Below are 13425 nucleotides of genomic sequence, written 5' to 3'. Positions count from 1 at the left end.
CTTGTTTTTTCTTTGGGCTGATAGCTTTGAAGATATGTTCTAATTGTGGTGAGAGTGGAGCAGGACTGTCTCCGTGGCGCTTTGCCAGCGCGATCGGCTGTTAACCGAAAAGTTGGAGGTTCGAGCCCTCCCGGGAGTGCTGTGTTGCTTTTTTCTTTGCGATGATAGCTTTGAAGATATGTTCTGATGGTGATGAGAGTTGAGCAGGACTTTCTCCGTGGCGCAATTGGCCAGCGCGATCGGCTGTTAACCGAATGGTTGGAGGTTCGAGCCCACCCGGTGGTGGTGCGGCGCTTTTTTTTTCTTTGGGGTGATAGCTCTGAAGAAATGGTCTGACGGTGGTGAGAGTCTACTGAAACGTTCCGCATATACGAATCCGTACATACGCAATTATTGGACTACGGAAAGCCGCATCATGCGGAAAGATACGAACATGCGCAGCCTACGGAAAGCGCCATATCATGCGAAAAGATGCGGACATCCGCAGCTTACGGAAAGCGCCACATCGTGCAGAAAGTTGCGGACATCCGCAGCTTACGGAAGGTGCCATATCATGCTAAATTACCCGATAAGCAGCTTACGGAAATTAGCATAATGCAGAAACTATGCAGCTATCTGCTTCATCTTGCAAAGATCAAATGGACATCCTAGATCTCGAGTAAAAGCAATTGGCCATTCACATTGTTTGCAAAAGCAAGTACTGTGTATAAATATATATGAATATTTCATTCTTAATCTGTTGCATGAAGGTGAAATATGTTTGCTATCTGAAACAGCCTTGATGAGTAAACAAAGGCTTGAAAGAAACAAATGTGTTAAGAAGCTACCTAATGAGGAATTGAATTATCGGCATCTTTCTAATTGTCGTGATGCGGAAGCAAAATTACCTTTCAAATAAAATACATTACAAAACTACTAAATTAACATGCTAGCGATCACAAATGGTGGTTACATTGCAACACATTAATGCAGTGTTCTATGCAAGACCTAAAGAACTTATAAAGTTATTATTATCAATAGAGAAGCATTATTATACACACCAGCCCTGCTACAATCAATATATTTTTTTATTTGTCTGTATGCTCCAGCTGTGAATGGTGACATTGCAGTGTTGATGGTACACAAATGAGGTGACTACACCGTAATTTCACGTGCTCCACCTAAGCCACAGTATGGTGGCACAAAACACAATGTAACAGCAATTTTAGAACGAAATGTTTAAACATAAATAATAATCATAGCACTGTGAAAGTGTGGCGCTGTGTTTGTATCATGAACGCCTTGTGGAGATCGGCGAAATGCTGCTTGAGGCTCCGGCACCACTGTAAATTTGGAAGGTCACTGCCATAGAACTTATGTGTCCTTCATAGGCACCTGGAAATGAAAATAATTGGCACAAATAATGTCAGAGACACATGTTAGCACATTAGTTCACATGCACAAGAAATATAACACACAGAATGAAACTGAAAATGTAAGGCACACAATCCTTCAAGTTATGCATATGTGAATAATAGAAGGAATGAGTGTATAAATTAGTTCTGCCACATCAAAGAAAAAAGCATGCTTACCACAGTGAAAACAACTAGGTTGTCACGCTTTTCAATGGTAGAGATAATCGATTAATATGTCCGTATAAATTTACGATTTAAATGCTTCCTGCACAGTAAAACTTTATGAACTGCAAGTGAAATCTCTCAATGTACATTTAATAGTGTGTGCATGTACATCTGCTGCCTTTACACTATAGAGTTTGTGCACAAAATTGGCATCTTGAACAATTTTGAGAGTTAAACCTATGCAAGTTATGAAGGTTAAAATCACCATGAAAGCAAGCAGGACCAGGCAGGTGAAATCAAACATCTGTGGAAGCCAGATAACTATAACCGAACTGCACACATATAGGGGAGCAAGAGTAAAAGAAATTCAGCTGCTGACCCGCATGTCGCGGTATCAAACCCCGGCTCCATTTCCGATGGAGGCAGAAATGCTGTGGGCACGTGTGCTGATTTGGGTGTACGTTAAAGAACCCCAAGTGGTCGAAGTTTCCAGTGCCCTCCACTACGGCGTCTCTCATAATCATATCGTAGTTTTCGGACGTGAAACCCCACATATAAATCAAGAATAACAGAAATAAACTGCCAACAGAAAAGTTGTGTGCATGTGCTATCTGTAAGTGCTTACACCTTACTACATACAGCATGCTCATTCCATTTTAAATACCAATATTGAAAATAACTGCTCTATTAGGAATATAAAAGGTAAGGTAGAACTGAACGACCCTACAAAAAGTGACCCTATTATGACATCACGTTTTCTTATAACAAAATTGACTAAGACTCTGAAATATCATTATGCAAGAAAACATCTTCAAAAGAACAATCAAGTTTGAAGTCATATATTTTTAATATGGCTACTATGACTATAACCAGGAAATCGACCTCAACATGGCTAATGTTAGTTTTTAAGGCCTCTGTTCACTAGACAATGAACTATACCACAAAAAGCACAGCGTTCAGGCAAAGCACCACACAAAAAAAGAAAGCAGTCCGTTTTGTTATTATCTACAATGCCTTTAAAATGGTATTTTTACCTCTACTTCCCGCTTTTTATCAAAGTAACTGGTGTGAAACAAGTTAGCTGAAAATGCACTGTGCCTCCAAAACCTGTTGGTTGAATCTGAATTTTTAAAACATGGTGAAGCTTGCACTAAATTAGGCTCCACAAGCCTTGGAACAGCGAGACTGCATGACTCTTAGGACTACTTTGGTTACTTGTGTTTTGTTTCTGGGCCTAAGCATAAAGACAAGGGCTTAACTGAATTGCTGCTAACAAACAAATGCTTTCGAAATTGCCCGAGCGTCAAAGGATGCTCAGACATTTGTTGTTTTTCGCACTGGGCTATTCTACACCAAACATACAAACCATACTGCCTGGCGACCATCACAGATGTATAGTTTAAAAAATGATGGTAATTTACTCTCCTGAAAATAGCTATTTGCAGAAATGTTTTGAAGAGAAAAAAGTAGTGGTCACGTGGGTACCATCAGAATTTCGCAGAATGTCGTGCGGGTGTTATTTGTGAGAAAAATTTCGAAGTACCGCTTTTTCTTGCCATATCAAATTTGATCTACATATTAAGTAAAGGTGCTTCTTAAAGTATTTGAAGTCGAGTAACATTAGTGCAATTTTTCCGCTACATAGGCTTTGAAGAATTCAGCCAAACTGTTTATCGTTTGCATTTCTTGTATGGCAATACTGCACTTTGTATGAATATTTGAGCCACAAATACTCACTGCACAGAAGTTATATTTCACGAAAAAAAATAATGTTAGGTCCAGATTACAAATATCACTATATAATCGTTTTTGTCCACATTGAGATGCAACTTGAGCTGTGTGTTTGTCTAATTGAAAATTACTTTTATGTGTAAGTTGAAAGCAAATAAACAGTTCTTGTTACATGGCAAGTGTTATCATTACAATTTTTGTTTAAATAAGGAAAATGATTTTTGAAGTCTCCTATTGAGGGCCATGGAGAACTTCGGAACGGAAGCTGTCGTATATCAAATGCAGAGAACAGCCTTCATAAGAAAACTTCAAAAATTCATTTCTACTTTAAGACAAAGTGTAATCATATAACTTGCCATATAAAAAGAACTGCTTCCTTGCTTTTGATGTGGCAAAAAAATTGCACTAATATTACTGAGCTTCATGCACTACACACAATCACCTTTACTTAATACCTAGACCGAATTTGGTGTAAAAAGGCAGTATTTTTGAAACACTTTTTACTTTTTACAAACAACACCCAGACGACAACCTGGGAAGTCCAGAAGGCACCAACGTGGCCTAATATTTTGTTCTCTGCGATATATTTTAGCATTTTGCTGTTTTTAATACAGTAACCGAGCACATTTTTTTTTCAAAACACATTTAGTACGGTTGGCAAAATGGCTGGGATGTTTGATGTGTAATTGCTTCACTGCCAGCATTTATTCTTCCGAAGCTCAAGCTATCCCTTCTCTGTTACTGCCTCCCTCACATACAATGCCTGCATAGGAAAGAAAAAGAAAGGCAGGTCCGACAAAGTTCGCAAGGCAAGATATTTTCATGTTGGATAAATTCATTACCATAAACAGCAGCAAAACAACATTCATTTTGAGTAGTCCAAGACACAAGCTATATACCAGCATACTAAGAGCCAAGCACAAACTTTTCATTTGAACATGTGTGGTGATAGACAGGAAGCACTTATTGCAAGACTGATCAGTCTGTAATTAACTGAATGAAGTACAATGCACTGTTCAATCCAACACTTCATAAGCATCTTTGCTATAGCAAAGCCATGTGTCATTGATTCATGCACTAGATGGGACAATGCAAATGTAACAAAAAAGGTGAAAAAAGAAAACAAGAGAAAAAAAAAGAAGAAAAGGGGGATGCAAAGTAGGAGCAGTGTAGCACTACTTTTACTTTGCATCCCCCTTTTCTTTCTTCTTTTTTCTTCTTTTCTATCATTTATCTTTTTTTTGCTTCCCTTTGGAGGAGAGACCACTTTGTATCAGCGCAACCTAACTTGAAAAGAAGCAAGGGCTGCACTCTTCTGCGTTATAGGTATTTTTTTTCTCAGACAAACATTTCCAACAGGCACACACGCCTACAGCAAAAGATGATGTCATTACTGACCTTATTTAAACTAACACGCCAAGGATGACAATGTGACTTCTAAAAATTAGGTCCTCCTATCGCAACATCGGCCAGCCTGTCTGAGGCACTTCCACTGTTCACCCTGATTACTAGATGTTTCCATCTGTCGACTCACATCTTCATTTTGGATAACACTAAGACGAGCTTACATTGATGAATACCCACGAAAGTTTAGTGATGTATCATGTATGAGATTAAGCAACTCTGTTAAAAAATTATTGATAGCTTGCTTCCAGGCTTTTTATACTGTAGCCTAAAACTTCGTAATATCTTCTATGCACATGAACCAGATTGACAACGTAATGCACAACATGCTTAAGAATACTGCGAGGAACATGATAACAACAAAACGACCGGCCACCCAAATTTTTCGCTGTACATGTTTATAAAATGTTCATGTACACCCAAACAAGGTGCTTACGATACAAGCCGAAAAAACCTACAAGTAGGGCCTTGGAGCCTTCTGGAAGTAGACGTGTTGCATTTTTTCTGTGGAGGACTTTACACCCATAAGTAAGGAACAAAACTCCTATATAATGAAGAATGCTGGCAGCTATCAGTTATAGAAAAACCTAATGCAGCTAATCTTCCCCGACACATCTGTACATTTAGAGAGGTTACGTAGCTTCTGTGATTGTGGCAGTAACTCCAACAGGACCAGTGCGAAAATTGGCTAGACAAATGTCCAAACATGCCTGCCCGACTCCCTCTAGCCATCCCGGCTGAATCTGACACATGATTTCTTAACTGCTGGCTGGACAAAAACAAAACCACTGAAGCACTCACAATACACAGCATGAAGTTCCTCTAGAGTGGTCAACTTCGTCTTCTGCGATGAAAGAGCAGCACAGTGTACTGATAAGGCACTCCTTGCAATGGCTTTCAATGCCACACAGTGACCATGATGTTCCTGTCGAAGAGAGCTTCGGGAGCTTGGAGGGTGCTTGCTCTTTTTTGGGGGCTGCTGGTGCTCCTCGTTTTCTGCTCAAAGTCAACCTGCCCAAAGTTGTAGACAAGGCTTTAAGAGTTGTATATAATGATATGCAAATTTTCGCTGAACCCACATTTCCTCGTGGCACACTGAGCAATTTCTTATAAAACTTAAGGCCTCGCATATGCAAACATTTACAATCGATCCAAAGATGCACTCGACTCTAAAGGAGCAAGTTTGTTATGTAGTGTATATAAAGAAAGGTCATTCAGCACAACCACAACTACAGTTGCACACGAAAACGACATTTTACACGATCCTGTTTATTTACATGGTCCATTTTATTTTATTTACACGGCCCATTTTACACGGTCCTATTTTACACGATCTGGTCTGCATGAACTCTTGAACCGGGCACCATATAGATTGAAAGACACACACAGAGTTTGAGACAAACCTAGTTTCCCGTGGAGCATCTTCTTGCACTATAACAACACATCTCAATTTAGTTAGTTGGTCAGAACGAGGAGAAAACAGCTCGCACTTGAAAAGCACGTGCAGAAGGAATGACGCCTGCACCCTGTGCTCCCTGTACATTCTCGTTGAGGGTGCAGTTTTCACCTTATCCTTATGCAATTTCGCATTTATAACATTGTTCGCTGCATAATCTTTGTGGCATTAAAGTGTGTGATACCGTCATGTGTATCCCATGTAATTTATAAAAATAGAATACAAGATAGCTTGATTCAAAAATAACAAAGTGCATCCAGTGCCATGTCCTGTAGCCATTTTTTAGGCAAGTGGCAGAATGATTTATTCTTCAAAACATATCTTACTTGTAACCACTACAACAGCTAACTCGTGCACTGGCACATTCTGTTTGCCTCTTCAGATTATAAGGTACCTTTTTTACACCAGAAAGTCTTCAAGAAGAATAGAAGTGTTGTAATTGTGAAGAAAGAAAAGTAGAAGGAAAAAAGATAACCTGCCCTGTACAGGGACCGAGCCTGCGAACTTCGAATAACATGTCCGATGCTCTATCAACTGAGCTACCATGGCGGCTATCCCTCTTCCATTTTGTACGGTATATATGTGCATTTATACATGGAAGAGTCAGTCAGCGCTGCTTGTTACCATTATGGCAAGTGTGGCACACCTTTTTTTTGCCTACTGGCAATAACATTACGATTGCAATTACGTTACGATTACTTCCAATATCCCTATACTTCTTTGGCAGCATTATGCATCTGTCAGTTCTCGGAAAATCTGCTAGTCACAGGAGGTGGCAATGGTTCACCCTCCCACCTAAATGCATGTACTTGAACACATGCACAACTGATCAAAAAAAAAAAAAAAACAAGTCACACACCGCTAAGATTACTGAGATTCACTGTTTCAGATTCATGAGTAAAGGAAAGAACTATAAATTTAAGGGTTTGTTGTCTTTGTTGAACACATTATAATGAGAACTAGTAGAAAATGATGCCAAACAAATTGTAGGGGATGTTATCAAAAGTAACTTTAACAAAATTATGAAAAGAAAAGTGAACAAAAATGTAACTTGGCAAAGTTTCTTGACAATTGAATTGACATTACTTTTTATAACATCCCTATATTTTACTGGGTAATGTTGTCGGGTAATTCTCATTATTAGAGTTGTGAGTAGGCTGACAAAAAAAGCATATGGCATTGATACTTCTTTTGAACACCTAATAGATTGAGGACCTTAAAAGAGCGGAAGCTATTTTGAGTAGACCAGAATATTTAGTTGGAGCGAAAAAAAAAAACGTACACACACTTTTACCAGGCTTTTTAACACATTTTGAGACATAAAAGTATGCTGCCAGTAATGTTAAGTACCATTACTTTTGTCACACTATGCACTGTAGCAGGTGTAGTTAGAGTGGTGATAGTGAAGGATTAATCAAGCACGCCACCAACTGTGTTCACATCAATGGTCGCGTATTTTAAAAATAAACCTGCTGTATAATAAAAAAAAGTTTCGAGCATTTATGTTTTTATCCAAATCAAGTTAAACCGACTGGGTAAGCAAACCATTTGCATAAAATCAAAAGGCATAAAGTGATTCATGTATTATAACTATGTGAACAAATTTTAGCAACGCAAGGCAAAGTTACAACAGTTCTGTTAAAAACCCCTCTCATTATAACATGCATGAAAAGCACCACACCAGAATATTTTACAGTGCATGTAATATCGAGACTACTAGACGGTCTATTGACCTTTTAGAAGAAGGGTATCTCCTTCACGTTCAAGGGGCAACCACTTAGCCTTTTCCTGAGCTTTTCTGTGAATATTTCCTGAATTTCAGATATCATTAGGATTGATTTAGAGTGAACAGATTTTGCTTACGCATTGAAACCTAGTTCTGTATGTAACTGCAATTATGGGTGCCAAACCACCTCCAATTAATTTTTAACATTTAACTCATTTTTTAACTGCAGCAGCACAACTAGCTGTGGGTGCCCAAAAAGTAGCTAGAAACAATACCTTTACCTCTTTGAGCCTTTCGGAAGTGTTCAGCTTCTCAGTGCTCACCTTACAACATTTTTTTTTAAATACGTGTTTGTGTGCCCACTACTCTTGCTCCTTGTACAGTGAGGAGGAGCACATGGCAAGAAGAGACAAGAAGCATTGCGAAAAAAAGCGAAATAAGCGAGGACCTCTTTTGTATCGTACAATGTGTGTAACATTACTATTGCGACAACATATAGACAAATTATCACGGCTATGCATCCATTGTAGAGTCATACACAGCTGCAACACCACGACTAAATTTCAACCTTGTGTTGGTTTAGTATCCCTTTATAGTGGCAAGCTAATGATATCTGCATTTGTTTGGCACACATTGAGATGCAGCGAAATGTGATATGGTAATCTCATTTAGAATGCACGTCATGTGGCTTCATTGTATATGTGGCCACAAGTAACTCTGGTTGCAAAGCAATATGGCAGAGCCTAAACAGACGTCACCGACCACTCCAATCTGAACTTGCCTTTGCTACTTTCCCATTATCATCCCAGCAAAAAATGAATAATTGAATCTGCTACAGGTATGTGCTAGCTTATGCTAAGGACCAAGTTTGAAGGGTGTGTTGTCATTATTGAGATCAGTTATTTGTTCAAGAACACTTGCTGTCAAACACAAATACATTGCTGTCGAAGCATCAAGACTCAAATATAAAGCAAAAAGAAGTGTCTCTTTAAAAATTACAGGCCACAAGGTGCAAGATAAATATTTGATATACTTGGGATGTAAGGCATGCACAAGAGGTGCTGCCATATTATACTTTTTCTTGTGTTGAAACCTGCTTGCTTTACTCACCCAACACATCTGTAAAGATGCCGTGAAAACACCAAGGAGCTGATGCAGCAAGGTTGAACACATGTCCAGGGATTCCACCATTCCTAAGCAGCCCTACAGCCTCCACAGTCCTGCAACCATTTGTAAGAAAAATATAGTTCTACCCAAAGTTCTTGGTTTACAGACACACATGCAAGACGCATAACCACTCTATAGGAAGTTTGCATGATAATGCGCTGGGTAGCAAAACGGATGCCAATATCAAGTATCCCGGCCTGCCGCTTCTTTCTTCCCGTTCTTAATTAATCAATCCATGGTTAATAAATGTTACCCCAATGTGAAGTGTACTGGCAGTCCGGTGAAGAATTGCAATGTATTTCAAACACAGTCCAATTCATGGCAAGTAAGCATCCAATAGCGTTTTGTCAGCTGTTCAAGAAAACAGCATGAAGTTTAGCTAAAACCCAAGTTTTTTATAAACACCATTCAAATTGATATAAAAGTTGTGAGCATTATGTGAAGGAACACGGATTAATCTTTAATCAATGATTTCTTATAATGTACTGATATGAATGCAACTAACTGAATATGAAACGATAATTTTTGCTTGAGAATTTAGAGTTATGAACACTATCGCACTTGCCAGCTGCATCTTGTCCAAAACAGCAGCAAGATAGGCTAGCTTCTGTGGGTGAGCAGTAATGAGCAGTGCAAAGTAACAACAAGAAACACCAGTAACAACAGTATGGAGCAAGCACAGACTGCCAACTGTATAACTTACTGCACAAAAGTTCGCCTGAATATCAGTCAGACAACTCGTGCAAATGAAGGTCCAGTTGGGAATGAACAAGTTACGAAATCAACAATGCCTGCTTTCACTAACAGGACCCTCATTCACATAAAGTATGCAGCGATAGGCCCCTACCGAGGTACGTCACAGCATGATGTCACTGGCACATGTAAAAGGTGTGGCTGGAAAAACACTCCCGCTGGTGGCTCAGCCCGGTACAGTCGTGCGGTGTTTGGGGCAAGCTTTAATTTTTCAAAGCTTACACTTCACGTTACAATGTCGACATTAGCTGTAGTATGTGTCAGCAAACATCTAGCTGTGTGGTAAAATATTTGCCACGCTGTCTGTTTATCTTGAAGAAGTGAACACACGTGGTGGCCTGTGCGAGGAACAGTGGCATAGTCTTCAAAAATGTGCACTGTTGATTGCGGCATGTAGTGTGCATTGAAAGGTATTGAGAATATTGGTTCAACAGAGAATATTGTGTGTGGTGTGTGCAGTGTCAATAACAATGTGTCTTGTTTGCGAAGACGTTAGCACTCATGGCAGGGACCGGTCGATGAAAAAACTTGATTCGACATTTTAGTCAAGGTAAATATGCACTTGACGCGACCATCTGCGAGTGGGTACATCTCAGTGTTTGCGCTATGTGCAAAAAAAAATTGCATGGTCACCGGGCTGGAAGATACCATTTGCTGAAGCTGCATGTATGAATCGCCCCGACGAGTACGCAAGCCCAATAAAGGTATAACTCGTTTTATCGAAGGCCTCATATGTCTTCATGTAATAAGCAGAGATTCTTGTTTCACATATACTCAGTACCTTTACCGCTCGATATTCATGAAGTGACAATGCAAACAAGTTTGTGTGTTAGGTCCTAAGGGAGCAATGTAAATATGCAAATAAGTTGTAGGTGTCAGATGCAGCGATGTAACTGCGCAAAAGATTATGTATATATTAGGCTACAGGTTTAGAATCGCATACATCTCAGTGGTCTATCAGGAATGTCACAAACAACTTCCTTGCCAACCAGCCCTTGCACAGAGGGAGGGAATGGCTGGCACGGCGCTCGAAGTGACGTCACACTATTTGCAAACATAGAGAGGTTTCTTACTTAGGCAACATTTTGCAGAATATATTTTTTAGATGCAAGACTGTACTCGTCCACAATAATCATACTGATGTCTTTTGTTGTTACTTTGTGCTGTGAATTACTAGGCATTTAGTCACCATGATCTTTAAAAGCTAATTTCAGTGTTCTCTCTCATATTGCTGACAACTGTGTTGTTGCATAAATTGGGCAAGAAAGCAACACAGAAAGGCTGTCACAATAAATACACCAACATGGGTATTCTCCTGCAAACAAAAGTCGGCACTCCTCCTGTCATTACCCGTCTTCCTTCTCTCTTTGCCTTGTTTGTGCTGAAACAGCCAAACACCTGATGAGTTAGATGAGAAATATTAACGCATCAAAACTATAAGTGCTTCCATCAGCAACTACACAACAGCATGATAACCGCACCCCTGCCACACAGCAGCGAAACATATTTTGAACATGCTGGCAGTGTATTATTTTATAAAAAGCAACTCTGGCAGATTACAAAATCTCACATTGTGCATGCAAGTTTTCTTCAAAGTCAGGCGTACAATGTAGGTGCTGGCCGGTACATTATTAGTTACAAGCAGAAGCGTCTTGCAGGTACACATGCAGATTGCACGAACACCTCTCTCTCTACACTAGGCACACACATTATATCTTTTAACAAGCACACGCCCCTGTTTAGGGGCATAATAACGCTCTACCGTGAACGTATGCTAATCAACCCACTTAGGCGGTTGGCTAGGTGAATCGAGCCAAGTTACGAGTTGTATCGCCCGCGAACGTAAACAAAATGCTGCTTTCCATCAAATGGCACTGCAGGCTTCGTTTAATCAACAACGTAGCAAGCGCCGTGTGCGTCTTCCTCACTACACTGCACATATGAAAAAATCGATCACCATACACATGCATGTTGCCGCAGTTGTCTCGAATTAGCTCCAGTAAGGCCGCGCCGATGCGCCATGGCTCTGCTAGCGTTAGCCTTGTCAAAGCGAATCGGCAACCGCACTCGCAAAGGCGCGTAAGGTTGCCGTTTCACGACGCCTCGTTCGAGTTCAGCAACACACACTTGCACTGAGTGGCATACTTGGTCTACATAAAAAAGTGTCCACCTTACCTTTAGTTTCTTTCACACTGTCCCGAGGGAAGCAACCACAGGCGTCAGCCGTCACCTCGGAGTCCTTCGAGCGCCCGCCCAACCCGCCGATTGCTTGGACGACTCGCACTTAATCCGCACTCGAACAACCGCGGGAATAGGGCGCAATCTTAGCACATCACACGAACGAGGAACGGCGCTTCCTTGCGTAAATTTAACATTTCGTGCTCTCGTGTGTAGCAGCGCGAACACAGGAGAGAGCTACCCACGGAGACAAAGACAAACAACATGTGGCTTTAGCTGTGAATGGATTTGGCTTGGATATCTGTGTGAGGGAAAAAAAAAACATCTGTCGCTGCTATAAACTAAAAAAATGTATGTTATCTGGCAAAATAACTTTAAAAGTAATAAACGGTTATTCAAAAAACAAGTTACAACTTATGAATATTTTCGCAGGTTTTTGTTTTGTTTTTGTTCTAGCAGACGACAGCCTCCTACTGCTTCTACGACAGACGTAGTGCGGTTTCACGTTCGGTGCGTGTCGCCGACACAAAGCTCTACAGTAGTGATATCAGAGTTATCAATTCTCAATGAATAATAGGATGGCTACAAAGCAGTAACATTTTGATATAGTGCAGTACGCAATCTTTCAAGGTATGACATTTCTTTGCTCTGAAGCAAATCGAAGCAAGCGGGCCGGCGCAATCAGCTGATGTCGTCACTACGCGAGGCATGGTCGTGCGCAATAACGTCGCGCCCCGCGCTCGATTTGTCATCAAGCGATAGAGCTACTAAGTGGAATACAGCTAGATGCAGGGATTAATGGCGTATCACTCTAATTCCCTGTGGTGGCCGACTCAATCGCAAGAGAGCCCCGGGAAACAACCTTCAACTGCTCAAGCTTGTGTGTGGATGTAAAAATACTTGTTTTCATCCGCGGCGGGGCAGCAATCTATAGTTGAAAGACATGCGAAAAGCATGTGACGTATATACAATCACAAAACGTATGCACACAACAATAGATACGATCGCATATCGTACATAAATATGCCAACACATAGCGTGTGAAAAGCAAATTTATATGCATAACTTAAACGCCACTTTACTGTTCTGCGCGAATAGCTCAGCTAGTTAACGCACTCGGTTCACGTGCACGAGCACAACTGAGTGGCGCAGGTTCGAGTCCCGCCAAAATTAGATTTTTTTGTTTTTTTTTTTCAAAGTTTTTATTGTACTACTATTTTTTCTAATGCCTTAGGTTATAAAACAAAATAAAAGCAATATTGCGTTCAAGTACGTATGTGGGACTGTGTTTTTTGCGCAACAGTTATTAGTATTTTTATTTTCAGTATTATTTTTTTTATTTATTTCATAATATAACAAAATTAAGGACTAAGGGGAACATTGGGTCTGCTTTATTGTGAAGGGACTCGAGAACTGAGAAAACTCAAACCAAAAAGTTTATTTGAGAAAAA

The 13425-nt window shown here is 40.2% G+C and overlaps 1 long non-coding RNA gene across 2 annotated transcripts; it reads right to left on the bottom strand.

The window, feature by feature from the left end:
- Positions 1-1049: 1049 nt before the first annotated feature.
- On the bottom strand, positions 1050-12287 carry LOC142786725 (uncharacterized). 2 transcript variants are annotated; one of them, XR_012889140.1, is made up of 4 exons: positions 11972-12287; positions 8987-9096; positions 5496-5705; positions 1050-1374 (listed from the first exon to the last, which is right to left on the bottom strand). It is a non-coding gene; the product is annotated as an uncharacterized LOC142786725 (long non-coding RNA). The 2 variants fall into 2 exon arrangements; XR_012889138.1 differs by lacking the exon at positions 11972-12287 and having other exon boundaries at positions 8987-10880.
- Between the last annotated feature and the right edge of the window lie 1138 nt (positions 12288-13425).

Source organism: Rhipicephalus microplus, unplaced genomic scaffold (assembly GCF_043290135.1).
Source record: "Rhipicephalus microplus isolate Deutch F79 unplaced genomic scaffold, USDA_Rmic scaffold_29, whole genome shotgun sequence".
Lineage (NCBI taxonomy): Eukaryota > Metazoa > Arthropoda > Arachnida > Ixodida > Ixodidae > Rhipicephalus > Rhipicephalus microplus.
Note: the sequence above shows the minus strand (reverse complement) of the source record. Positions and strands in the feature narration are given on the sequence as shown.